The following is a 9,861-nucleotide window of genomic DNA, read 5'->3' on the forward strand; positions in this document are numbered from 1 at the left end:
TATTTCAATGACCTGTGCGAGTTTGCAGCATTGTGAATAAGTTGAAATGAGTTTAAAAGCTTTTTCTCATAATTTAACTGCGTGCAGTCAGCCACGTGAGGAATGTCATTGCGCTGAAATAAAACTTCTCTTTCCGCAGATATTTCTTCACATTGAAAATACTTGTAGGATATTTGTCATTCATTGAGTAATTTCCCAATTAACAGAAACTGCTGAATTCCCACAAACGTTGCTCGGAGTTGAATTTCCTCATTGTCCTCTTGTGCCCCAACAAACTAAAACTGCTCCAGGTGAGGCTTGAACTCACAACCTTGGCATTGCACACACCTCTATACTGTCTTATAAGTACCATGCGCTGGCCAATTGCGCCACTGGAGCAGGATGTTTCTGTGCAGCTCTGTATTTCGAATTATAACTCAATGTTTGGGAAATTGCCTGCAAACTGGGATATGATTGTCTTCATTCGTGGTTCCTAAGTTGTTCGATGAACTTGCGTAATTACACAGAGCTAAACTGCAATGAAATGTGCATTTTCAACATTTTCAACCACTGTCCCGTGAGCCCTTGATGATTGCACTCTGTAGAAATCTGTCAATTGCGGTCTTCAACACACTCCATAACTGACTTCCACTGTCTCTGGGGCACCAACTTTCAAAACTTCACTTCACTCAGAGTTCTCTCCCCGCAGTCTACTGTTTGGGGTGTGTTCCTGTTGTGGGAAATTAACTTCACCGTGTCCCTAGTGCTGCTCCTGGCATGCCCTCTGGCACTGCCCTCTTTTTACACTTGCTCAAGTGTTGCCCTGATCGTGTCATGGCTCCGTGTCACAAGGCTCAGGAAAAGAACACAGAGCAATGCCCAGTAAGATACAATTTGTTGTTAAAAAGCAGTTCATGTGGCTTCCTGCGTTGCTTAGTTTATTCGTGAGTTTTACATCATTTAGAGTTTTGAAACTGTGCACCTTCAACAAAGGTGCGGTTCATTAATATCTATCCTGAGGAGAGGTTGGTGTCAATACTGACTCTGTGCATTCTCCTGGAGTCAGGGAAGCAATTCCTCGCAGATAATGTTACATCCACAAAATTCTTCACAGAATTCGATTCAGCAACAATTCATTAACTTCGTATGCAAAATTCACACAACTGACAGGACAGACGCACCGTCATCAATATTCACCATTACTTCATTCAAGGACGCTTTCGAAGACTTTCATGAAGAGTGAATGCATAAGAATGGAACACAAAGACAAATTAAATTTCACATTTAAAACTGTAAAGTTAGAAGAGGCCAGAACTGGATTTAGAAGATCAGAATATCATGGTTAGCACCACATTCAGAGCTCCTTCCCGAAAATTGAGTAATCTGCCCCTGAAGCTCCAACATCTCCAATGGCAACTTGTTTCATGTGACCAGTTGGAAACCTATGTGGAGGAGCATGCTCTCTGATAGAATGCCTGTGAGCATCCTCAATTGTCTGACCTAATGCTACCACAGGAGCTGTCCATCCCAGTTGTGAGAGCAGTGGGGTAAATGTGAAAGACTTGATATTCAGTGTTGTTGATTCACCATACTCAACAACATGAGGATGTGAACAAGAAGGTAATAGAGAAATACGCAACCATTGGCAGGCAAATGGGATCAGTTCAGTTCAGAATGGTGGTTGGCACAGACCTACATTACATTGTTTTATGTTCCACGTTATTGTTGACAATTCTCTGCCTGAAACAAAACTGAAAGCTGGAAACAGTAAGAGGCCATTCAACCCGACTCCACTGACTCACCGTTTCTTAACATCTTAGTTGATCGAAAACTTCAATGGATTTTCCTATCCCATCCTCCCATGTTACTTTGAGAATCTGGATTTATAGATCTCTAAATATATTCAAGGTGACAAATCATACGTATAACGGGAATGTTATGTTGCATTTCCCTGTCAACTATGCAGGTTTGTGCACGTGAAGTTGTCTAAGGTCGAGCTATTCTCTGAAAACGTGTGTGGGACGGTGATGAACGCCCGCTGGTCAGCAGCAGGGACTGGAATTCCGGATGACAGGAAGTGCTGATGAAGCAGTTTTCACAGAACACCATTGATTCGTTTGGAGCCTGAAATGAAAGTCGACTCCGGGAGGCTTCTGAACCCTCACGACCTTCAAATCGCAAATGTTTAGCAATCAACTGCCCTACCCATTACTACAAGAGCCATCCTCAAGCTGCCCTTGGCTTGTTGTGTTCGCGTCTTTCATCAAGCATCTGTCTCACTGTCGGTTTAGTAAGGACTGTTTGAAGTATTATATAGAACTTTGTGTTAGTTTGAAATACTCACCAACAATCCCACTGTATAAACCTGTGCTGCCGAAATTTCGTCTCTTCTTTACCCGTATCATTTTTTCGTTCCATGTATGTTCATCGGCGCACAATTTGGGAGGATTAATGGGAGGAAAAGTCATGTTCCTTCTGATGGTCCGAATTCAACTTACATTTTAATAGATGTCAGACATCAAATTCCAATTTTTGATTTTGACTTTACCACAAAATCAACCGATTAAGAATCTCAAGGGAGATAAACTGACAAGAATTGGATTCCAGATTCACTTAAAATAAATATTGTCAGACATAATGACGATTGGCAGGAGCAAAATAGCTGGGAATAGTGAAGAGAGTGGGAGTCGAACCCACGCGTGCAGAGCACAAATGACTAGCAGTCCAGTGCCTTAACCTCTCAGCCATCTCGTCACATGAGTGAAGAAGATGACATGTGATCTTATTAAGACCTCATGTTTAACTCACTGAAGTAAATTATGTTGAGCAGCTGGTATTTCTGCCTTGTGATTGTGAAATGATATACAGCGGCGTATGATTTCCAAAGTATGGTACGAATTCTGGTCCACACCCATTGCGACACACTGCTCTCATAAGTTGAACACAAATGAAGAGATTTCTCAATGACATGATTAAGTGGTGTATGGGGAATGGGTCTGGGTGACATGCTCTGCGGGCCGGTCTGGACCTGTTGGGCCAAAGGACCTGTTTCTACACTGTCGGGATTATATGATTCTATGATCTATTGAATTGAATTTGACAAAGAATTGAAGCCGATTGAGTGAAAAGCATGGTGACAGCGGGGATGTGACATTTTCTGTGAGGAATTGTTTTTCAGATTCAAGAAAAGTACACTCTGCTGTTCCCAGAAGTGAGTACTGGGACCAACTCTCTTTTCAACAGATATTACTGGCTTGTACCTGTTTAAAGAGTGAACAATTTCAAAATGCTAAATGAGGCAAATCTGACAAATAAGCTGCACAATGCAGAAACTGGTTTTTTGCCATGATGTGCGTTGCGCTGAACATTGCTCTCTTGTCATTTTCCTGAGCCTGACGCTTCAAGAATCATTGGCCTGTGCTAATGGGAGCTGCCCTGGGTCATTCTTGTTGTCACAACATCGGCATTGAACACACCTCCATGAGCATGCTTTCTGGAATTTAAATTGATCCCTCATTGTCTTCGTTTCGCACATTTTACGAGGAAATGGAACACTACAGTTAATGCAGTGACTCGAATTCGATCAAGAGCTGCTGCAGCCGTATCATACAATAAGGACCACTATACGGCCACAGCGCCTCACAACGCCCTCAGGGAACAGGAAATAAGCGCAGTGCTGTAGAGTGTGACAGGAGCAGCACCAGGCACACGACAGTAATACTTCCCAAAGAGCGGACTGAAGTGAGGGGCACACAAAGGGAAGAATCTTTGGAATTCTGATCCTCGGAAGTTGTAAATGCTAAGTATTACATTTGTAAAAGGCTGTCATTGATAGATTTTAACAGACTTTTTAAAAAGAAAATCAAAATCTCAGCGAATAGTGTAGGAAATTTGATATTGAGCTCGGAGGCCATCCAAGATCTCATTGAACTGTGAGGTGGGCTAGAAGTGCTGAGTGGCAGCATCATACTCCTATTGCTTACAGTATAAAACGAAGACTTTCTGCATTATATTCACATGGTGAATGTGATTCATGTTCATGTGGATTTTATTTTTTTTTGCTGCAGTGCATTTTTGGGTATGTTTTTCAATGAGCATTTGAGTTTTACAACAGTTGTACCGGCAGTTTCCTCAGACAAGGAAGTGACTAAAGCTGCAGACAACCATGTAATCCCAGTTACCAGGCCTGGAATCAGAGAAACACAATGCCCCACTGTTCCATATGTTTGAGTAAATCTGATTCTAACCCTTAATCCCGACCCCTGCATTTGCCTGATAAACGCTAAGCCACTTATTTTTTTCACAGAATCATTGTCAATCTCGCTTTAACATATTCACGGCCACCACAGGAGATATTGTGGCATTTTCCCAAGACTGGATAAAATGGAATGGAATGCTTGGTTAGGCTGGGATTGTCCTCCTGGGACAAAGGAGGCTGGAGATGGCGAGATTTATAACCACACAATAACATTTATAAACATTCAATATTCCTAGGGACCCTGAAAGAGTAGAAATGGACAGGTGGTTTGCCTCAGTGTGAGCGTCGAGGGCCAAAGGACACAGTCTCAGAACAAGGCGTTGCCCAATTAATTCCGAAACGAGGAGGTTTCATGTTAATCAGGACCCAGTAATTGCCTGGAATTCTCTCTCTGAATTGTTGAGTATTTTCAAGCTGATCTAGACAGATGTTTAATCAGTAAGAAGATCAGGGGTTATTCACGTGGGGTAGGAGAATGATGTTGAAGATTATCAGAGCAGCCATGACACCACTGAATAGCGGAGCAGACTTGATGAGCCGACTGGCTTACTTCTGTTTCTGCGTCGTTTGCCCTACGGCCCCATTGATTGAAAAATTTAAAATTATGAGGGAGTTGGATAAAGTAGCAGAAAAGGTCTATTTATTTGATTAGACAGATCAGTAACAAGCTTCATTAGCTGATGAAGAACAAATGTGCTGTGACCTGGAGGCAACAAATGGCACTCTACACACCACAGATTGAAGAAATAACAGGAGGGAACATTGTGTTCCTTTTTGCTATTACAGTTTAATGTGCAATTTGAACATATCAAAGTGATAGGTTGCACTTCTTGATTTGGACTTTACAATCCAAGAATCTCTGCTGACATAAACTGATGAGAATTGGGCGTCAAGTCCAATTTGTGCAAATGTGTGAGATACGAAGAAGAATGACAACTGCAAGAATAACCTGAAACACCAACGACAGTGAGATTCAAACCCATGTAGGCAGTGCACAGTGGAATAGCAACCCATTGCCTTAAATGCTCGGTCATGTCCTCACACACAGAAAACAGTTGATATGTGAGATCATCAAGATCTCATGGGAGGAAGATGGAGGATGAGAAATTTCCTCATCGGAATCGAATCCATACCATTACGTTTCTGATTTTAGGGGAAGGATAAAATCAGTAAAATCTGAGAAAATACCACACTTTTTTGAAACAGCAGTTGTGATTGCTTCATTCTGATTGCGAATTGTGTTATAACGAACCAAACAAGTAACTTTGTCACATTCCCACACACATCATCATTTCTTCAGTTGGTTTCTCCCTCACGCCTTGGATCCAATTTCAGCCCTTTCACTACCCTCGCTCTGCACTTGTTTCCCACCTGAGGCATTCCGGACTATTCCAATTGGATGGAGAGGTCATCAGCTGGAAGATTAATGTTAACCTTATCCCACAAACACGGGTCGAATTGTTTTATTTTTCATTAGAAGTCCTGCCCACTGTGACCACTCTCACAGCAGTAACACGGAGTCATTCCTGTCTGGAACGTAAACCCAGGGCACAGTGAAGAAAGCACCTTCCCCTAAGCACATGCCCAACCAGAAATGGGGATGGCAATGTGTGCACAGAGCTATTCTGTGGCTCCAGTGACACAGTCGGTGAGTGTGCATCCCTTCTCTGACGGCACAGAGGTGCGTGAAATGCTGAGGCTGTGATCTCCAACCTAACCTATTGCAGCTTTTATTGACAGTTACTGGGGATTATTGGGACATCAGGCTGTGGGAAATATCACACACACTGTAAATGTTGCAAACACACGCCTGTCCAAACTTTTCCCTTTCACTCAATCCCTTTCTCACCAGGGCTGACACTGGTGTGATGGTCAGAATGGCCTTATCATCTTCTCTCTCACCCTGGATTGATCTGAACAGTGAAAAATATTCTGTACAATGGAGCAATGCAGCAGGGAGACAGCAGTGTATTGGCGATATGTCTCCTAGTTATCCCTGGGAACTGAGACACGGCAGCTGCTGCAGTTTAAATTTAATGAATAAAGTCTGGAACGTTAACCGAATTTCAGGAACAAAGACCATGGCTGTAGCTTTCTAAAATCTCATTCATTCATGTCGCTTCAGGAGTGAAGGCGTTCACCAGTCTGGAGCACAAGTGACCCCAGATCCACAACAATGTGGTTGACCCCTAACTGCCCTCTGACATCAGTTCAAGGTAAATTATGGATGAACAACAAATGCTGTCCTGACCAGTGATACCCACAACCAATGGGAGAATAAGGAAGAATAAAAACACATTCACAACTGGGAAAATTGGGCCTTCTGTCTGCATTGACTCAAATTCACCTCATCACCCAATCTGGATAGAGACAAGGACACCCACAACACAGAGAAACCAGGGAAATGTGCGGACGGAGGGATGGATTCAATTACCCACCGAGATGGAAACTCATTTATTCAGTCACACTGGGAGAGGTTGTTCACCAGTCCCATATGTGGTAAAGGATCACTCAGAAAAACAAACTCCAGAGACACTCACAAATTCACATTTGTTTATATTCTGCTATTATAGCTGCTGCGAATCCCCAACTAAGGATGAACTATATCTTGATGATTGTTTGCAGTAAATTCTGAGGGTTACTCATGCTGAAATGTTATCTTTGATCGCTGTCCGCAGATGCTGCAAGTTCTATTGACCCTTTTGCAGCGATTTCTGCTTTTTTATTTGTTTTTGATTGACATCAACTGCAGTCCTTCCAGTTTTTATGCAGTGCACTTCCACTTTTTTCTGATCGATAATTATCATTAAAACCTATTTGTAGGATCCATAATTTAGAAGTTTGTAGATAACATGCAATAAACAATCATGTCTTTGACCATGAGGAAGAAAACCATGGACTGCAGGGAGGCAGCAATCAGGTGGAAAGAAAAAAAAAGGTGAATAGAATTCAACCAGAAAAGAGAATGATAATAAATTCAGGGAGCGTGAACAATGAAAAATGAGAGTACTGAGCAGCATAGAAGATTCAAGACACCTTACAGTGGGCTTTTACAGATGCCTGAAGGTGTTTGGGCAGGGAGATTGCATGACCGCGAGGGTTTTGGGAGGCATTCTGTTCTTAACCACAGGCTGGTATATAAGACCAGGAGATGCTGCTGGAGCTTCACCAAACAGCAATTTAGAGAAGAGCTAGAGGACTGAGTACATGTCTGGTCACTGAATTAATCAACTGATTTTTTTTTAAAAAAAGAATGACAAAAGATGTACAACAAACAAGTGCTTTTTGGCCCATCAATTTCACTGCACCACTCAGTGAGATCATTGCTGATATAGATTCTGATCCCCTGGGTATGCATCTTAGCGGGTAACGAGCAGATGCTGAGATTTCACTGCATCTTCTAATGTTGTCCTTCCAGGTGACACAGTTACAAGGCTTGAAAGGTGGTCTCAATTGGGAGGGGGTTCGTAACTGTAGTGCATCTTGTAAATAGTGCCCTCTGCTGCCACTATAACTCAGTGGTGAAGGGAATAAATGCTGAAGCTACCGATTGGGGCACAAGGACTGCATTGTTTCGGGTTTCTAAAGAACAAAGAAAATTACAGCTCACAAAAAGGCCCTTCGGCCCTCCAAGACCATGCCGATCCAGATCCTATATCTAAAACTATTGCCTATTTTCCAATGATATGTAATCCCCTGCTCCCTGCCCATTCATGTATCTGTCTAGATACACCTTTAATGATGGTATCGTGCCCACCTCTACCACCTCCACTGGCCATGTGTTCCAGACACACACAACCCTCTGCAAAAAGAAATTTCCATGCATATCTTCCATAAACGTTTCCCCTCTCACCTTGAAATTGTGACCCCTAGTAATTGAGTCCCCCACTCTGGGGAAAAATAAACTTCTTGCTACCCATCTTGTCTATACCCCTCATGATTTTGTAGACCTCAATCAGGTCCCCCTTCAACCTCTGTCTTTTTTAATGTAAATAATCCTAATCTATTTGTCAAAGCAATCTCATGTCCTCTTTTTGCCCTCCTAAATTCCGTCTTAAATGCACTCCAGCTGCCTCTACATCCTTCTCGGGATTCACTCAATTATGCTGTCGATACCTCACATATGCCTCCTCCTTTCTCTTTAAAACCTGAATTTCTCTAGTCATCCAGCATTTCCTGAACCAACCACCCTTGACCTTTACTCTGTAACTGGACTCCCATTATTTCATTTTTGAATGCTTCACATTTTCCAGCAGTTCCTTTACCTTCAAACATCCGCTCACACCACTCTCAACAACATTTGAAAGTTTTGGTCTAATACTGTCAAATTGGCATTCCTCCACTTTGGAACTGTAACTTTTACATCCGCTCTATCAGTTTCCATCACTACTTTACAACTAATACAATTATGGTCACTGGCCCCAGAATATTCCCCGACTGACACCTCAGTCACCTGCCCTGCCTTATTTCCCCAACAGTAGGTCAAGTTTTGCATTTTCTCCAGAAGGTCCACCCACATACTGAATCAGAACATTTTCGTGTGTGCACTTAACCAATTCCTCTGCATCCAAGCCCTGAACACTATGACAGTCCCGGTCCATGTTTGGAATTGTAAAATCCCCGACCATCACCACCTATTATTCTTAAAGATAACTGAGATGTCTTTCAAATTGGTTTTTCAATTTCCACGGGCAGTAAGTTGATCAAACCTTTCCTATTTCTCAGTTCCAGCAAAATAACTTTCCTGAATTTACTCTTTGGAATATCCTCCCTAAATACAGCTGTAATGTTACCCTTCATCAAAAATGCCACTCCTCATCCTCCCTTGTCCCACCACATACTTTTGATCTTTCCTATAGCATCTGGAACATTAAACTGCCAATCCTGTTCATTCCTGAAACATGTCTCTGTAATTGCTATGCTAACCCAGTACCATATTCTGAACATTTCTCAGAGTTAATCTGCCTTATCTGCTGGGCTTTTTTCATTGAAATAAATGCAGTCCTCTACTCTGTTCCTGCTTGCCCTGTCTGTTTGGCTAACTCTTTTTTGCCCAGCTGTACCAGCCTCAGGCTGATCTCTTTCTTCACTACCACAAACCACCCATCCTACCCCTACCCCGCTCATTTAAATCTTCCCGAGCATCTCTAACGAATCTCCCAGCCAGTGTGTTCGTTCCCTTCCAATTCAGGTACAATCTGTCCTTCTTATACAGGTGGCTTCTACCTCAGAAGATGCTTCAATGATCCCAAAATATGAATTACTCTCCCCTGCACAAGCTCCTCAGCCATGGATTCATCTGCTGTCGCATCCTGTTCCTATCCTCACTAGTTTGTGGCACTGGGAGTAATCCAGATATTTCTACCCTTAATGTTTACATTCCTGCCAGGTCGCTACTTGCTGCTTTACTCTGATGCCGCCTGGCCTGCTGTGTTGTCCCTCCTGCCCATACTGTGTTGTCTCTGACTCCAGTATCTAAGTTCTTGTTATCTCTGAGTCAGTTTCTCCTTGCCTTTTCTGCTAAAAGTTCATGGCTGCAAATTATCCGGGCCAAAGTCCATTCATTTCCCAAAGAAAACAAAAATAGTTTAAAGAATGAACAGCTGCAAAGTTGAATGCTACAG

The 9,861-nt window shown here is 42.5% G+C and overlaps 1 non-coding gene across 1 annotated transcript; it reads right to left on the reverse strand.

The window, feature by feature from the left end:
• Nucleotides 1-282: 282 nt before the first annotated feature.
• On the reverse strand, nucleotides 283-378 carry trnai-uau (transfer RNA isoleucine (anticodon UAU)). The gene is made up of 2 exons: nucleotides 341-378; nucleotides 283-318 (listed from the first exon to the last, which is right to left on the reverse strand). It is a non-coding gene; the product is annotated as a tRNA-Ile (tRNA).
• Between the last annotated feature and the right edge of the window lie 9,483 nt (nucleotides 379-9,861).

Source organism: Stegostoma tigrinum, chromosome 11, assembly GCF_030684315.1.
Source record: "Stegostoma tigrinum isolate sSteTig4 chromosome 11, sSteTig4.hap1, whole genome shotgun sequence".
Lineage (NCBI taxonomy): Eukaryota > Metazoa > Chordata > Chondrichthyes > Orectolobiformes > Stegostomatidae > Stegostoma > Stegostoma tigrinum.